A 14,372-nucleotide genomic window follows, 5' to 3' on the forward strand; every position below is an offset into this window, starting at 1 on the left:
AGAAAGTTCTGGAATCTGAGAGGAGCCACAAATTTCCTTCCACCCAGCGTTCCCCCAAGTCTCTTGATTTAAAAAAATGGTACCTCACTTGTGTGGGTGGCCCAGGTGCCTGCAACAGAAAAATTCCAAAAACCTGTAGAGATTGAGGGGATAGCACAGCGAGTTGATAAGCACATATTTTTCTTTTAAACATCTTTTAGCCTGACTCTGCTTTGGTGACCCACACAAGTGAGGCATCATTTTACTTGGGAGACTGAGGGGAACGCTGGGTGGTAGGAAATTTGTGCCGCAGTGGTGATCCTACAAGTAAAAGTGAGGAAGACATTCTTTTTTTAAGCAAATTTTGAGGTTTGCAGAGGAGTCTGGGTAAGAAAATGATGGGGAACCAGGCAAGCCACACCTCCTTGGACTCCTCGGGGTGTCTATTTTTAAAACATGTCTGGGTTTGGTGGGTTTCCCTAGATGAAGGCCGCACCCAGAACCAAAAACATAGATCTCCCCCCCCCAAACACAGGTAGGTTTGCAATAGATCATTTTGATATATCCACATACTTATGTGATGTTCCAAACACTAAAATTGTAAAAAGAAATACACTTAGGTTATGTTAAAAAGACTCCTCACCCACCAACCAAGTTGGTGTCATGCTTCGTCATTGGGGTCCCACCCGAGACACCTAGCGTGCCACAGGTGTGCTGCAACACCTGATTACAGCAGAGCAGGTTTTGTCATTTTTACCACACATACTGGTTGGATTTGACACGAGGGTGAGTGATGGTTCAGTAGATCAAACTTTATTAACAAGAGATTTCACAAAAATGAAATGCACTGTTAATAACTGAAAGTCCACAAAACTGAACCAATGACTCACAGCTCATGAGCTGTAAAGCCACTACAAGGCACCAACCACTTCACAGTCCATTCACACTCCTTTCATACATGACATGCACAAGACCATTCACGCGCCAGCCACATGCGCAGCACATTACAACACTCACATCGACAGACAGCGCCACTCAAGAGCCCATCACTTACATACACCCACATGCCTGATACAGCAATCACACCAGCTGATGGAAGTGTGTGGGCTGGCGTTTGGCTGGCAGTGTGTTGCAGTAGCCAACAGCAAGTCAATATTTACATTGCCAGCCAAGCATCACTCCACACACAATGGCATCACTTTTTTTTCTTTTTAAACAAAGAAACCACTAACTAATTAAAAGTATTTACAAAAGTACAAACACAAAAGCTCTAACTAAGTACATGACAAAAATGCCAACCATGAAATTGAACACATGAAAATATCAAACCGGCAGTTTACTCATGGTAGTTCCCAGTAATTCTTCTGGGTGCGGTAATTCCTGAAACAGCCACCCGCACACAGCCCAGGTTTTGAAGGAAATTCTGGGCGGTACATTCAAGTCTTCCTCCGGATACCTCTTCGAGCACAGACTCTACATTTCTTAGTTGGAAAGTATTTTTTGGGCGTGGGAGGAATGTGCTCAGCAAAGTGGCGATCTTTCAATCTAGCCACATCCTCCACCACTGCTTCTCCAGGAACTCTTGCCTGTTCCACCCCAATAAGGCTCTCTAACACGGACTCCTGAAATTTCGCAAATGTCATCTTTGACTCTGGAGACCTATCCTTGAACACAATAAAAGCATTAAAAGTTGCCAAATGTTACAGGTGAATTGCTAATTTCTTATACCAAACGTAAGACTTTCAAATACCAGTATAAGGTTCCAACCTCTGATCAACTCTGTCTACACCTTCAATGTGCTTATTATAATCTAAAATGCACACATGTTTGCGCACTTCAGCAACCTGGCCGCAAACAATCACGGAGGAAGTACTCTCATCATGGATGGTACTTAAAATGTAGACATCCCTCCTGTCTGAAAATTTCGAAGCTAGCAGCTCATCATTGCGCAAGGAACTGCACTGTCCCCTCTCAAGTTTTTTACAGACAAGCTCCCTTGGATAGCCTTTCCGGTTATAGCGAATTGTGCCACAGGCAACAGTGTCAACTCTAAACAATTCCTTGAACAACTGCACTCCAGTGTAGAAGTTATCTACATACAAATGGTGACCTTTGTTAAACAGTCTACCAAGTTCCCACACACTTTTCTCAGTAACTCCAAAAGTGGGAGGACAGCCGGGGGGGGTCAATACTGGAATCCCTACCAGTGTAGACCAGGAAATAATACACATATCCTGTACTCCTTTCAGACAGCATATACAATTGAATTCATATCATGCCCTTTTGCTAGGAATGTACTGCCTAAAAACCAAACGACCTTTGAAGAGGACCAAAGACTCGTCCACAGCTATTTCTTTGCGTAGAACATAGACCTCTGGAAACCGATCTACAAAATGATCAAGGACAGGCCTAATCTTAAAAAGACGGTCAGAATCAGGGTGATCTCGTGGCAAGGCTAAAGCATTGTCAACAAAATGCAGCATCCTAAGAAGAAGCAAATACCGATTACGACTCATAGTTGCAGGAAATATAGTTGTTGCCCTCAAGGGACTAGTAGAACAATAAGAAGCCAGTGATGGCTTCCTTATCAACTCTATCAAAAGAGTCAAACCCAAAAACCTTTTAATTTGTGGGAATCCACTGGGTAGCTCTAGAGTGTGGCCTAAGTCTAGCAGCGCTGTCCCTCAAATACTGCTCCGTATACAAATTAGTCTGCTCAACAATCTCTTCCAAAAACACATCATCCATAAATAACTCAAAGAAATTAACAGGCAAAAAGTTCACTTTATTGACTCTACACCCCAGGAGACCAGTAAAGGCAGGCAACTCTGGCTGCTCCATGTTTGGGGCAACCCAGAGTTCAGGTCTTCCAACGGGAAACCTTTCAGCCCCAGATTGCTGCACTAATGGCACATCAGTGTCCTCCTCTAAAACAGGCCCTTCGTCTGCACTGAGAGTGGCTTCCTCATCAGAAGATTCCTCTCTTCACTGCCAGAATCTCTCACTTCTTCCGCTGCCTCAGATGCAGAGTCAGTCTCATAATCATGATCAGACAATGACTCAAAAAGCATACCAACAACCTGCTGAGCGGGCATCCTGCAGCTAGCCATGATCCTTCCTACAAAAAGTAACTGGACAAATGCCCCACCAACAACCAGCACTGTGTAAGATAAGTAATAAACAAAGTGTGGCTTTATACAAAGAGTTATGTACTGAAAAAGCGCTACCGCTCACTTGCCGTAAAAACCTACTCACCAGCAACTACTCTGCACAGACACAGCAATCACCAATGATATCCCACTAAAAAGAAAGAAAGAAAGAAAAGCAAATTAGAAATAAGACAAAACAAATATCATTGTGCACAAATTTAAGGACAATTTCACACACAATCCTGTATTTAGTACACCACCTACAACCATGTCATTCATGCATGGCAACAATACTCCTTTGGAGTAAATTGTTTTTATTTACCTAAAACATGCTACTATGCAAACCAAAGGTAAACCACCACCAAAACCGCAAGGAGCCACAGCCAAGAAAGCAAAAGCTTCGGACTAGAACAAAAAGGAGAGAAAAAATCTTAGCACCAATGCAAATACTTTGCCCGTCGACAAACACCCCACCATCAAGCATTTAGAAATTGGTGCCTAAGTGGATTCAGTCCCCCATAGGGGCAGATAGGCCTACTAAAAAATAGGCCTATCTGCCCCAAGGGGGGCAGAAAATACCTTTAGCAGTGTGTCCCCATGGGGAGTGACCCTTGCCCAAGGGGCCACCCACAAACAAAAACACACACACACTATCCCTGATGCCTAAGTGGCCAGGAGCACTGTGCCACGGATGTAACCATTATGTCCCTAGCACAGGAGGGGTTAAAAAAGAAATCTACACAACAGCCTAAAGGTTCAGGTGTGGATCCACACCCTGAAATAATTGGGCACCCCGGAGGGTCTCACTGTTCTTATGGACTTTAGGTAACAGGTATCCTGGGAGACCTAGTATTGAAATACTGAAACTCATGCTGAGACAGAAAACCCTCTGTTTTTCCTTTCTCAGAAACATTAAGAATTACTTTCTGAATAGTAGTAGTAGGATCACCACCAAGTTCCTTGTAATGATCTGTAGTGGTAAGTTGTCTGGCAATTTAATTTTTACAAGGTTCAATTGCCTGGATAACAGTGCCCTCTCAGTTATCTGCTGTTGTTATGACAAGTGAATGATTGGAATTTAAAGTGATAAGAGCATTCTTCTCTTTGAACGAGAGGTTGTAGGGAATGGAGTTCCATTTATTTTCTAAAGTGTTGAGTTCAATGAGAACCAATTTCTCAAAGGTGTGTATTTCAGGAGGTAAGGAACTATGTGGAGGTGAAAAGGTGGATGCAATGCAAAGGCCAGTATGTCCAGTACATGGATTGCAGAGATTCTGTCAAAAAAAAAAAAAGCATGTAGTTGAATTTTCCTAAAGAAGCATAGGACCCCAGTCTGAAGTCCAAGAAAATCAGGGTGAGTCGTGGCAACAAATAAAAGGCCCTTACTCAATAGTTTGGTGTCAACCAAGTGAAGTTGATGAGAGGAGAGGTTTAAAATCTGTATTGTATGTGAATCATCCATAATGAAGTGAAATGTATTTTTGGATGTAATCTCAGTTATCACTGACAGTACCTCTGAAGTGTTTGTCGTTTGCCTGGGGTGCTGAACCAGCGTTGAGATCTGACCCTCCCTTGTCTTCGTGGTCACCCCTGATACCTGCCTAAAAAAGGTTTGCTACATGTGTTTGAAGCAGAGCTAGTGCCTTCACCTGGATCCAAATTGTCCGAGGAATCCTCTGAGATATCTGAAAAAGTGAAAATCTTATTTTTTTTATTGAATCTTCCCCATGGGCGCCCAATTTTTATTTCCTCATGATGATCCCAACAATCAAATAAGGTATTGAAACATCTTCAACATTTAGCACTTGGACTCTGTACAATAATATTTTGACAAGAGCAAGAGTACTGTAAAATTGTGACTTTAACTGTGCTTTCTGTCGCATTGGGTTTGCCTGAGCAATTATGATTTATGGTTTCCAAGACGGTTTTGTTTTCACACTACACTGTTTTCTTAATTTCATTTGCAATAAATATACTGATTTATTGCATGCTTTCCATAGACGTCATTGTGATTCTATATTGTATTTAAATCTACAGTCCTTTTATCTAAGGGACCCTTGTTCTTTTATTAAAAGGTAACACCACAAGGGCACTGCAAAGCTTTGCCAAAGTCTTTGGACTTGAACCACCTGAAGGCATCCTAGATGGCGCAAACAGTGGAAATCAAGAGGAGGCAAAGGAAAGAAGAACCCCACAAGTCGAGAACTAAAGACACCTTTGGAGGCAAATCATTGGAACCCGTATTCACTTTGAAAGGTGATCAAGAGTGCAGGATGTATAAGGACCCCCAGAAAAGGAGGCTTTGATAATAAAGCCTATGATGTTATATGTCAAAAGAAAGGAAAAACACCTTGAGGGCAAGGTAGAGGCCCTGGTGACGAGGAAGGCTCAGACGTCTCATTGAAAACCTTCAGAAATCCCACACAAACCACCGAGGGGGAAGGCTAGTGAAGAATAACTGACTGAGCTGGAGCCTCCAACCACACCAGAAACACAGAAAGAGGCAGAATAGGAATTATTTGATTATGAAGAGGAAATAGAGAGGGTCAACTTGAGCATGAATCTTTTCAGGGAGGAAGCTAGGAGCTATGGAGGAGATTGGCAAGATCCCTACACGAATTCCAACAAAAAAGGAGTCAACTCCTACCCATCCAAACCATCGCCACCAGATTACTTTAATGTATAACGTGACCTTGTTAAAAGGGAGTCTTACTGAAGGATTGCTTGAACCAATCTCAGCCACTGATAATTACTCAGGCCACGTCACAATCCATTGTTATTTTGCACACCATGCCACCTCACTTTGGACCCAGCCTTATATAAATCAGTCTTGACCCTACCTGAATCTGACCTACCTGGTCGAACTGCTTGGCCAGGTCCTCCCTGAACTGGAAATCAAGCAAACCAAGACAGGTTTCCCCTTGTAAGAGCTCATAAGTCCGGTATAGATTAGCTCCTGTGGCACAGTGTGTACTTGGCCCACACCTGGGCATACCTGTCCCTCTTAGGGTGTGGCATTGAAGTATACAAAAAAAGTTGGAATGCTTAAACTAATCTCAGCCACTGGTAATTTTACGGGGCTGCATCATAGTCCATCATTATTTTGCACACTATGCAGATCAGTCTTGATGCTTCTCCAATTGGACAGTCCAGCCTAAACTGCGAGGCCAGGTCCACCCTGAACTGGAACTCAAGCAATCCAAGACAAGTTTTGCTCTTACTAGGGCTCATCAGTCGGGTATAGCTTGGCTCCACAGATATACAAAGATGAAATCATTTTTGTAGGACTGTAATTAAATATGACGCTGATGACACTGCTTAGCTGGAACTTGGAGTTTTTAGCTTTCTTTAGGCCTCAGCGGAATTAGTTGTGTAATCCCCACACTGTTGCACATTCAGGTTAAAGGCACTTTTTGTTGTCCAATAGTTAGATGATAGATGATGTGTGGAGTGAGTCACTGTCTTTCATTGCATCATGCAGCAGTTGATTGATTGCATGGTGATGTGGGAGAAAAGTTACAGGCATCTGAAGATCACTGAGGATTTCCGTTGTTATGACACAACTGTAACATATGTCCTGTAGAGTCTATCTAATCTCATTATGAGAGAGAGTGTTAGGCACAATTGCACTGCTCCACGCGACTCCGTGTGACATCACCGTGCCAATAAGAAGCCTTTGCCGGCGTGCTGATGTCAGTTCCCTTTTTTCCGTGCCTTCGACGCTAATGGTTTTCACCTAGCTCTCGCTACTGTTGGAGGACTTCCATCTTGTTGCTAGTTTCTATTGGTTTCTAGTTACAATGTCTCCTCCTAGGAAGTCGGGTTTCAAGCCATGTCGAGAGTGCAGGGTCACATGTCGGTTACTGACCCTCATGACGATTGCCTTTGGTGTCTGAGCTCTGAGCATGACGTCGAGTAGTTTCTCTTGCCAGAGCATGAATCCTAAGGCTCTTAAGGAAAGAGAGGCCAAACTCTTTTTAGCCAAGGCGAAGAAGAGGCACAAGAGCCATCGTAGATCCTTTTCCCATGCTTCTTCGAAGAGACATAAGAAACGGCGTCATCATGACTCTCTGCATCATTCGGCACGGAGCTGGTCAAGATCAAGATCTCCATCACGACTGCGACGTGGGAGGTGAGTCCAGTGGTGACTCCGCAGCCTCAGAGCCCTGAGGCTTCTCCTGCGCCGTCAGTCTTTGAGGAAGTGGCACCTCCTGACAGTCCTCGATTTTCACCTGCTGATCGTGATTACGATGCTCAGCAAGCACAGGTACAACATGGAGATCAGCGGTATCCTGCCTTCCCGACTCCGGGAGCGGATCCGGCAGCATTTTTGAATACCATGTTCTCGATGTTCAATGTGATGGCCCCTGCGGGTGCACCGGCTGGTCCCACGGGTCCGTTGGCATTTTCGTTGGGCTCTTCTGCTCCACACAAGGCGGCACCGTTTATGCCATTCTATCCGGCTGAGGGTGCCGGATCGGCGCCGATGACGTCGCCTCGAGGCCCTGTGGTTCCCATGACGTCGCCTTCCAGGCCTATGGCGTTGATTTCATCGCCTCGTCAGTTGATGCCGATGGTGGAGCCGCAAGTGTCCTCGCCACCGTTGGGACCGCTCCGGCGCCGGATCCGAGTGATGGATTCGACCGAAGCCAACCTGCTTCTACTGTTCCGCGTCAAGGGTTGAAGCCAGTGTCATCGATGTCGGCCAATTCCATGTCGATGCCGAGATTAGAGGCCAGACTGAGGTCACACAGAAAGGCCTTGAGACTCTTAGAAGAGGAAGAGTACCAAAGGCAGCTGTTGGAGGAGGGGGAGATTGAGGAGCCCTTGGGGGACTATCAAGGGCTGGATTCGGCCAATGGGTTTGACACCTCCCCGGAATGTTACTTGTCTTCACCGGAGGAGATCACAGAGGAGGCGGACTCCTTTCACACGGTGATTAGAAAGGCGGAAAACTTTTTAGAATTTCCTTTGCCTGCTGCAGAGGTTAAGACAAACATTTTAATGGAGGTCCTACATCCTTCTTCGACTTCTGCGTATCCTTTGCTTCCATTCAATGAACCTCTTACGGAGCACATATTAGAGCTTTGGAGGAAGCCTGTGTCGTCACCTGCTGTGAATAGATCTGTAGCACGAAGATACAGAGTGGCACCTGGAGATCCGGGGTTTTTATCAAAACATCCTACCCCGGAGAGTCTGGTTGTTCAGGCCTCTTGCTCTACTCGGTCTGCTCCAGGCTCCTTCCCGGTGATTCCATAGGGAAGCAAAAGGATGGAGCAATCCGCACAGAAGACTTTCTCTTCTTGCAGAATGGCTCTCAAAGCTGCTAATGCTACCTGTGTTCTTGGAAGATACGTCCACGCCCTGATCGACTCTGCAAAGGCTATGGTTCCTAACCTGCCGCACGATGTACAGAGACCATTTGGTGAATTTCTATCTGATGCGCAGGCTGCGGCAAAACAGATAATCCAGTCTGGTCTGGATTCCACGGACTCGGTAGCCAGGACAATGGCTACATCTGTTGCTACCAGGAGGCACGCTTGGTTGAGGTCCTCTGGGTTTTCTTCAGATGTACAGACTACTTTATTGGATTTGCCCTTTGATGGAGAGAAATTGTTTGGTGATAAAGCGGACTCTGCCCTAGAGCGCTTTAAAGATAGTCGGGCCACGGCGAAGTCTTTGGGTCTGCAAACCTCTTCTGTTACCCCTTTGAGGTCCTTTCGGAGGGTCAGGGGGTTTGGGCGTGGAGCTGTTCACCGTGGAAGGTCTCAATCCACAGTCCAGCAGCCTACCAGCCTCCCCTATCGATCCTTTAGAGGGCAGGGGAGGGTTCGGACAAGAAGGGCCACCCAGCAGCACCCTGCATCCTCCTTTTCCTCTGGAGGACAACAGCAAGGGAAGCAGCCCTAGTTTTCTCCCCTTTATCGATCAAACTTCTCCTGTAGGGGGAAGATCATGTATTTTTCTCCACGAGTGGGAGTTAGTAACATCAGACTCATGGGTTCTAAACATTGTGAGAAAAGGATATGCTCTCCCTTTTCAGGAGTTTCCTCCTCCCATCCCTCCCCATCCCTCGTTTCGCTCAGAAGACCATCTCCTTTTGTTGCAGCAGAAGGTTCAGATCCTATTGTCAAAAGGTGCGGTGGAGTTGGTTCCAGAGCAGGAAAGGGGTCATGGTTGTTATTCAAGATACTTCCTGATCCCCAAGAAGGATGGTCGTTTGAGACCAATTCTAGACCTGAGGATTCTGAATTTATTCCTCAAACAGGAAAAATTCAAGATGCTGACTCTGGCAGAAGTACTTCTGGCATTGAACAGAGAGAATTGGATGGTGTCTGTCGACTTGCAGGATGCTTACTTTCATATCCCTATACTCAAGTCTCACAGGAAGTATCTCCTGTTTGTGGTAGGGTTGCAGCACTACCAGTTTGCGGTCCTTCCGTTTGGTCTTACTTCAGCACCTCGAGTCTTCACGAAGGTGATGGCAGTGGTAGCAGCAAGTCTCAGAAGGAAGGGGGTATCGGTATTCCCTTACCTGGGTGATTGGTTGATCAAAGCCAAGTCTCCAGAGCTTGTGCTGCATCACTTGCGGATGACAACTCAGTTGTTGTTCAGTCTGAGTTTTTCGATAAATGTACCCAAGTCTCACCTGGAGCCCTCTTAGCGCCTCCTGTTCATATGGGAAGGACTGCATACTACATTGAATCGGGCCTATCCTCCTCCTCAGCGGATTCAGGACATTCAGGCGTTGATTCCAATGTTTCGAAATGGAGCGGTTGTTCCAGTCCTGAAGGTCCTACACCTGCTTGGTCTGTTCGCTTCTTGCATTCTGTTGGTCACTCATGCATGTTGGCACATGAGGGCTCTCCAATGGTGCCTCTGCAGGCAGTGGTTTCAGCACAAAGGGGATCTCGGGGAGTCAATAACGATCTCCAGAGACGCTGCAGCAGAGTTACGATGGTGGGCTGTGGACGTCAACCTTTCTCAAGGAAGGCCATTTTTACTGCCTCCTTCAGTGGCCACGGTCATGAAGGATGCTTCCACTCTAGGGTGGGGAGCTCATCTGGGGGACCTGGAGATCAAGGGTCGTTGGTCTCCAGCGGAACAGACTTTTCATATAAATCTGTTGTAATTGCAGGCAATACGTTTAGCTCTCAAGGCCTTCCTCCTGTCCCTTCGCGGTCAGTCAGTTCAGGTCCTGACGGATAACACTACTGCAATGTGGTATATAAACAAGCAGGGAGGCGTAGGGTCGTATCTTTCTGCAAAGAAGCTCTGCATCTTTGGTCCTGGCTTCAGGACCATTGGATTTGCTTGATAGCAAATCATCTGGCCGCAGTGCTCAATGTACGTGCAGACTCTCTCAGTCTACTTTTTTTGGCTGATCACGAGTGGCATCTCCATCCGGATCTGGTCATGCACATCTTTCAGATGTGGGGTTCTGTAGATCTGTTTGCCACTCGAGAAAACACACACTGCCTGTCATTCTGCAACCTCCAGTATGTGGCACAAGGAGCTTTGGGGGATGCGTTTCAGATCTTTTGGTGCTACCAGTTGCTTGACGCATTTCCCCCCATACCCTTGATTAGTCGGGTTCTGAGGAAGATTCGCCAAGATCGGGCTCAAGACATTTTGATAGACTTGGATTGGCCAAGAAGGATGTGGTACACGGACATTTTCCAACTCTCGCTGTGCCCTCCGCTCTGTCTCCCTCTCAGGGCAGACCTCCTCTCGCAGTTGCAGGTTCTACACCCCCCCCCCCCCCCCCTCCACCCCACTCCCCAGAGACTGCACCTTCATGCCTGGAGATTGAACGGGGCAACCTGAGTTCCTTTTCTCTCTCACCAGATGTGGTGGACGTTATTTTATCGGCCAGGCGACACTCCACTAAGACCGTTTACGTCGGCAGGTGGGCAAAATTTGTGGCTTGGTGTGGAGGAAGACAAATTGATCCTTGAAAGACCTGCCTCTCCGATATTCTATTATTTGCTTTAGATTTAGCAAAGAAGGGTTGTGCAGTGGCTACAGTTAAGGGTTATTTAGCTGCTCTGTCAGCCTTTCTTTGCCTCCCGGATCAGCCATCATTATTTAAATCACCTACTGTGATTAGGTTTCGGAAGGGTTTAGTTAATAGGTTTCCTCCCACTCCTTTTCATGTGCCTCAGTGGGACCTAAATCTTGTTTTAACCTTTTTAATGGGGTCACCTTTTGAGCCCATGCACTCTTGCCCGTTAAGGTTTTTGGTGCTTAAAACAGTTTTTCTTTTTGCTATAACCTCGGCTAGGCGGGTTAGTGAGCTTCAAGCTCTTTCTGTTAAACCCCCCTTTACCTTGTTTTTCCCGCATAAAGTGATGTTGAAAAACAGGGCGGCTTTCCTGCCAAAAGTTGTCACTCCTTTTTGATATAGGGCAGACCATTACCCTTCCCTCTTTCTACCCTCCTCCTCATCCCTCAAAGGAGGAAGAGAGACTCCACCGTTTGGACCCTAAAAGGGCGCTTAGTTTTTATTTTGAAAGGATGAAAGACTTTCGCCTGGAGGATCAACTGTTCGTGGGGTATGTTGGACAGAGGAAGGGCAGAGCAGTTCATAAAAGAAGGTGGGTCATTCTTTCTATCAAGATTTGCTACTCGTTGGCAAAGAAAGTTCCCCCGAAGGTATCAGAGCCCATTCCACCAGGGCTAAGTCCGCTACTTCGGCCCTGGCAAGAGGGGTTCCAGTGGCGGGCATTTGCAAGGCAGCAACTTGGGCGTCCCTCCACACCTTCGCAAAGCATTACTGCTTGGACTCGGAGGTTAAGAGGGACGGACATTTTGCATGATCGGTATTGCAGGACTTCTTGGTGTAACCAGGCAGGCTCCCACCTCCAAGTGCGGTACTGCTTTGGGACTCTATTCATAAGGTGAGGAATCTACAGGTAGTTGTATCCTCAGAAGAACAAGTTACTTACCTTCGGTAACGCTTTTTCTGGTGGATACAATAGCTACCTGTGGATTCCTCACAGTCCCACCCGCCTCCCCATTGCCTGTCTGGTTACACTAACATATGTGTTTGTATGGGTGTATATATATATATATATATATATTTATTAATGCCTTTTCCTGTATATATAATGATGGTTTTGATTATATCGCATCATGGTTGTTTTATGCATATATGTATTTATTGGAGTTATTGTGGGGTCGGTTCTCACCTGTTCGTCTCAAAGGCACATAAAAATGGGTGAAACTTACGCCAGCAAGGACTTCTTATTGGCACGGTGATGTCACATGGAGTCGCGTGGAGCCGTGCAATTGTGACGTCCTCGTCGACCTGGAGAGCTGGGAAGAAGATTTTCCGTTGGATGCTGACGCATGGGTGAATTCATAAGGTGAGGAATCCAGAGGTAGCTATTGTATCCACCAGAAAAAGCGTTACCGAAGGTAAGTAACTTGTTCTTTGTGTCCAGAATGTGTTATTATTTAACACTGTCCTTATAAGCAGCCGTGTCAATGGGATTTTTAATTGTCTGTTTACTAAAGAATTGTTATGGACTATACCAATTTACCTTGCAGTGGGCTTAGAGCTAACCAACTGTTTACCTTTGGATTTCACTCTCATTTGCTTGCTTCTTATTCAGTGTTTTTCCTTCCTTTGCTTGTATTTGTTTCTCCCCTGGAGCATAGCATCTTTACTATTCGTTTGACTGGATGACTTGTATGCTTCCACTGCTCACACTGAGAACGACTTTTTTCTGTCAGCTTTCCAAAACAGTGCACATTTTCTAGTTCTCTCCCTTGTGTCCTGCTTCCCCACAAATCACCCCCCTATTCTTTTTTTTCCCAAATCCTCACTGTTTTTTAAATTTATTTTGTTTTCCTTCGTGGGCCAAGTCTTAAATGCCTTCTTTGCTCCCTCTTTTACTCCCATTTGCTTCCCCCACACCTCTTCCTCCGTTGCTCTCTCACCCTTTGCAGTCCTTTCAATAAAATGTTTTATGTTTTACTATTTTGGAGGACCCGTTGTGAAAGTAGCCTCTTTCTAGCATGGTTACCCCCACTTTTGGCCTGTTTGTCAGTGTGCTTGACAGTGTCTACTGGGATCCTGCTAATCAGGACTCTAGTAGTTATGCTCTCTCCCTTAAATTAGGGTTATAGGGTACTGGTAATCCAGTATTCCACCCAAAATTGGCATACTTGTGCCCCATTATAAGTCCCTAGTAAATGGTACCTAGGTACCCAGGACATTGGGGTTTCAGGGGATCCCCATGGGCTGCAGCATTTCGTTTGCCACCCATAGGGAGCCCATGCAAGGGCTTCTACAGGACAGCCATTGCAGCCTGTGTGAAATGGTGCATGGACCCTTTCACTGCCATTTACACTGCACCAGGTCACTTATAAGTCACCTCATTTCTTACTATTGTGATTTTCACTAATTGCACTGTTATCTAACTCTTTCTACAGCTATTTCTGCATACTAGTGTATAAAATTTGAGTATTACTTACCTCCTAACGGAGTATAGTCTCTATGGTATTTTTGGCATTTGTGTGTCAAAAATAAAGTTATTTATTTTTGTAACACTGAGTATTTTCTTTCATGTGTGTGAGTACTGTGCGACTACAGTGGTATTTTATGAGCTTTGCATGTCTCCTAGTTAGGCCTTGGCTGCTCATCCACGCTACCCTTACAGAGCCTGGCTTCTAGACACTGTCTACATTTCACTAACAAGGGATAACTGTACCTAGTATAAGATGTAAGTACATAAGGTACCCACTACAGACCAGGCCAGCCTCCTACACCCGGCAGCTGTCATTTGCTCCCGGGCAGCCCTTCACTATAAGATGAGCTTTCACCTCTTTTTCTGTTTTTTTTTTAACAATCTAAGTAGTGGCTGCCATCTTATATTAGTATATATAAACAAAAAGGAAAAATGGCACCCTCGTAATTTTCCAGGTGTGTGCATGTGTTGTGACACCTAAAACGCATTCAGCATGAGTATCCTTATGGCGACGTCGCTGTGCCTTTTTTTTTGTTTTTTTGGCTGATGCAGCGCGCAAAAACCTTTGATAAGGCCACTAGTTTAAAAAGACGAGACCTATTAGCTTGGCTACTGTGGGTGCTCTCAGTTGGCTAAAGTGGCCCTTTCTCCTCGGAAACTATATTCCACATGTAGATACGTACTTGAACAAATCAAACCTGTTGTTTGTATCTTGGCTCCAGTATGTATTGCTTGGCAGGTGATCACATGCTTGCTGTCAAGGCCCTCT

At 45.6% G+C, this 14,372-nt stretch overlaps 1 protein-coding gene across 8 annotated transcripts in view; it reads left to right on the top strand.

Moving 5' to 3' along the window:
* APBB2 (amyloid beta precursor protein binding family B member 2) overlaps positions 1-14,372 on the top strand; it is a 940,970-nt gene that overhangs the window by 220,000 nt on the left and 706,598 nt on the right. The window contains exon 3 of one of the 8 annotated variants that reach the window (XM_069201881.1): positions 5,204-5,384. The exons of the other annotated variants lie outside the window; for them this stretch is intronic. The gene's annotated coding sequence lies outside the window, so the exon portion shown is untranslated. The remainder of the gene's footprint in view (positions 1-5,203; positions 5,385-14,372) is intronic. 8 annotated transcript variants of the gene reach the window in all.

The sequence above is a fragment of the Pleurodeles waltl genome, chromosome 1_2 (genome assembly GCF_031143425.1).
Source record: "Pleurodeles waltl isolate 20211129_DDA chromosome 1_2, aPleWal1.hap1.20221129, whole genome shotgun sequence".
Lineage (NCBI taxonomy): Eukaryota > Metazoa > Chordata > Amphibia > Caudata > Salamandridae > Pleurodeles > Pleurodeles waltl.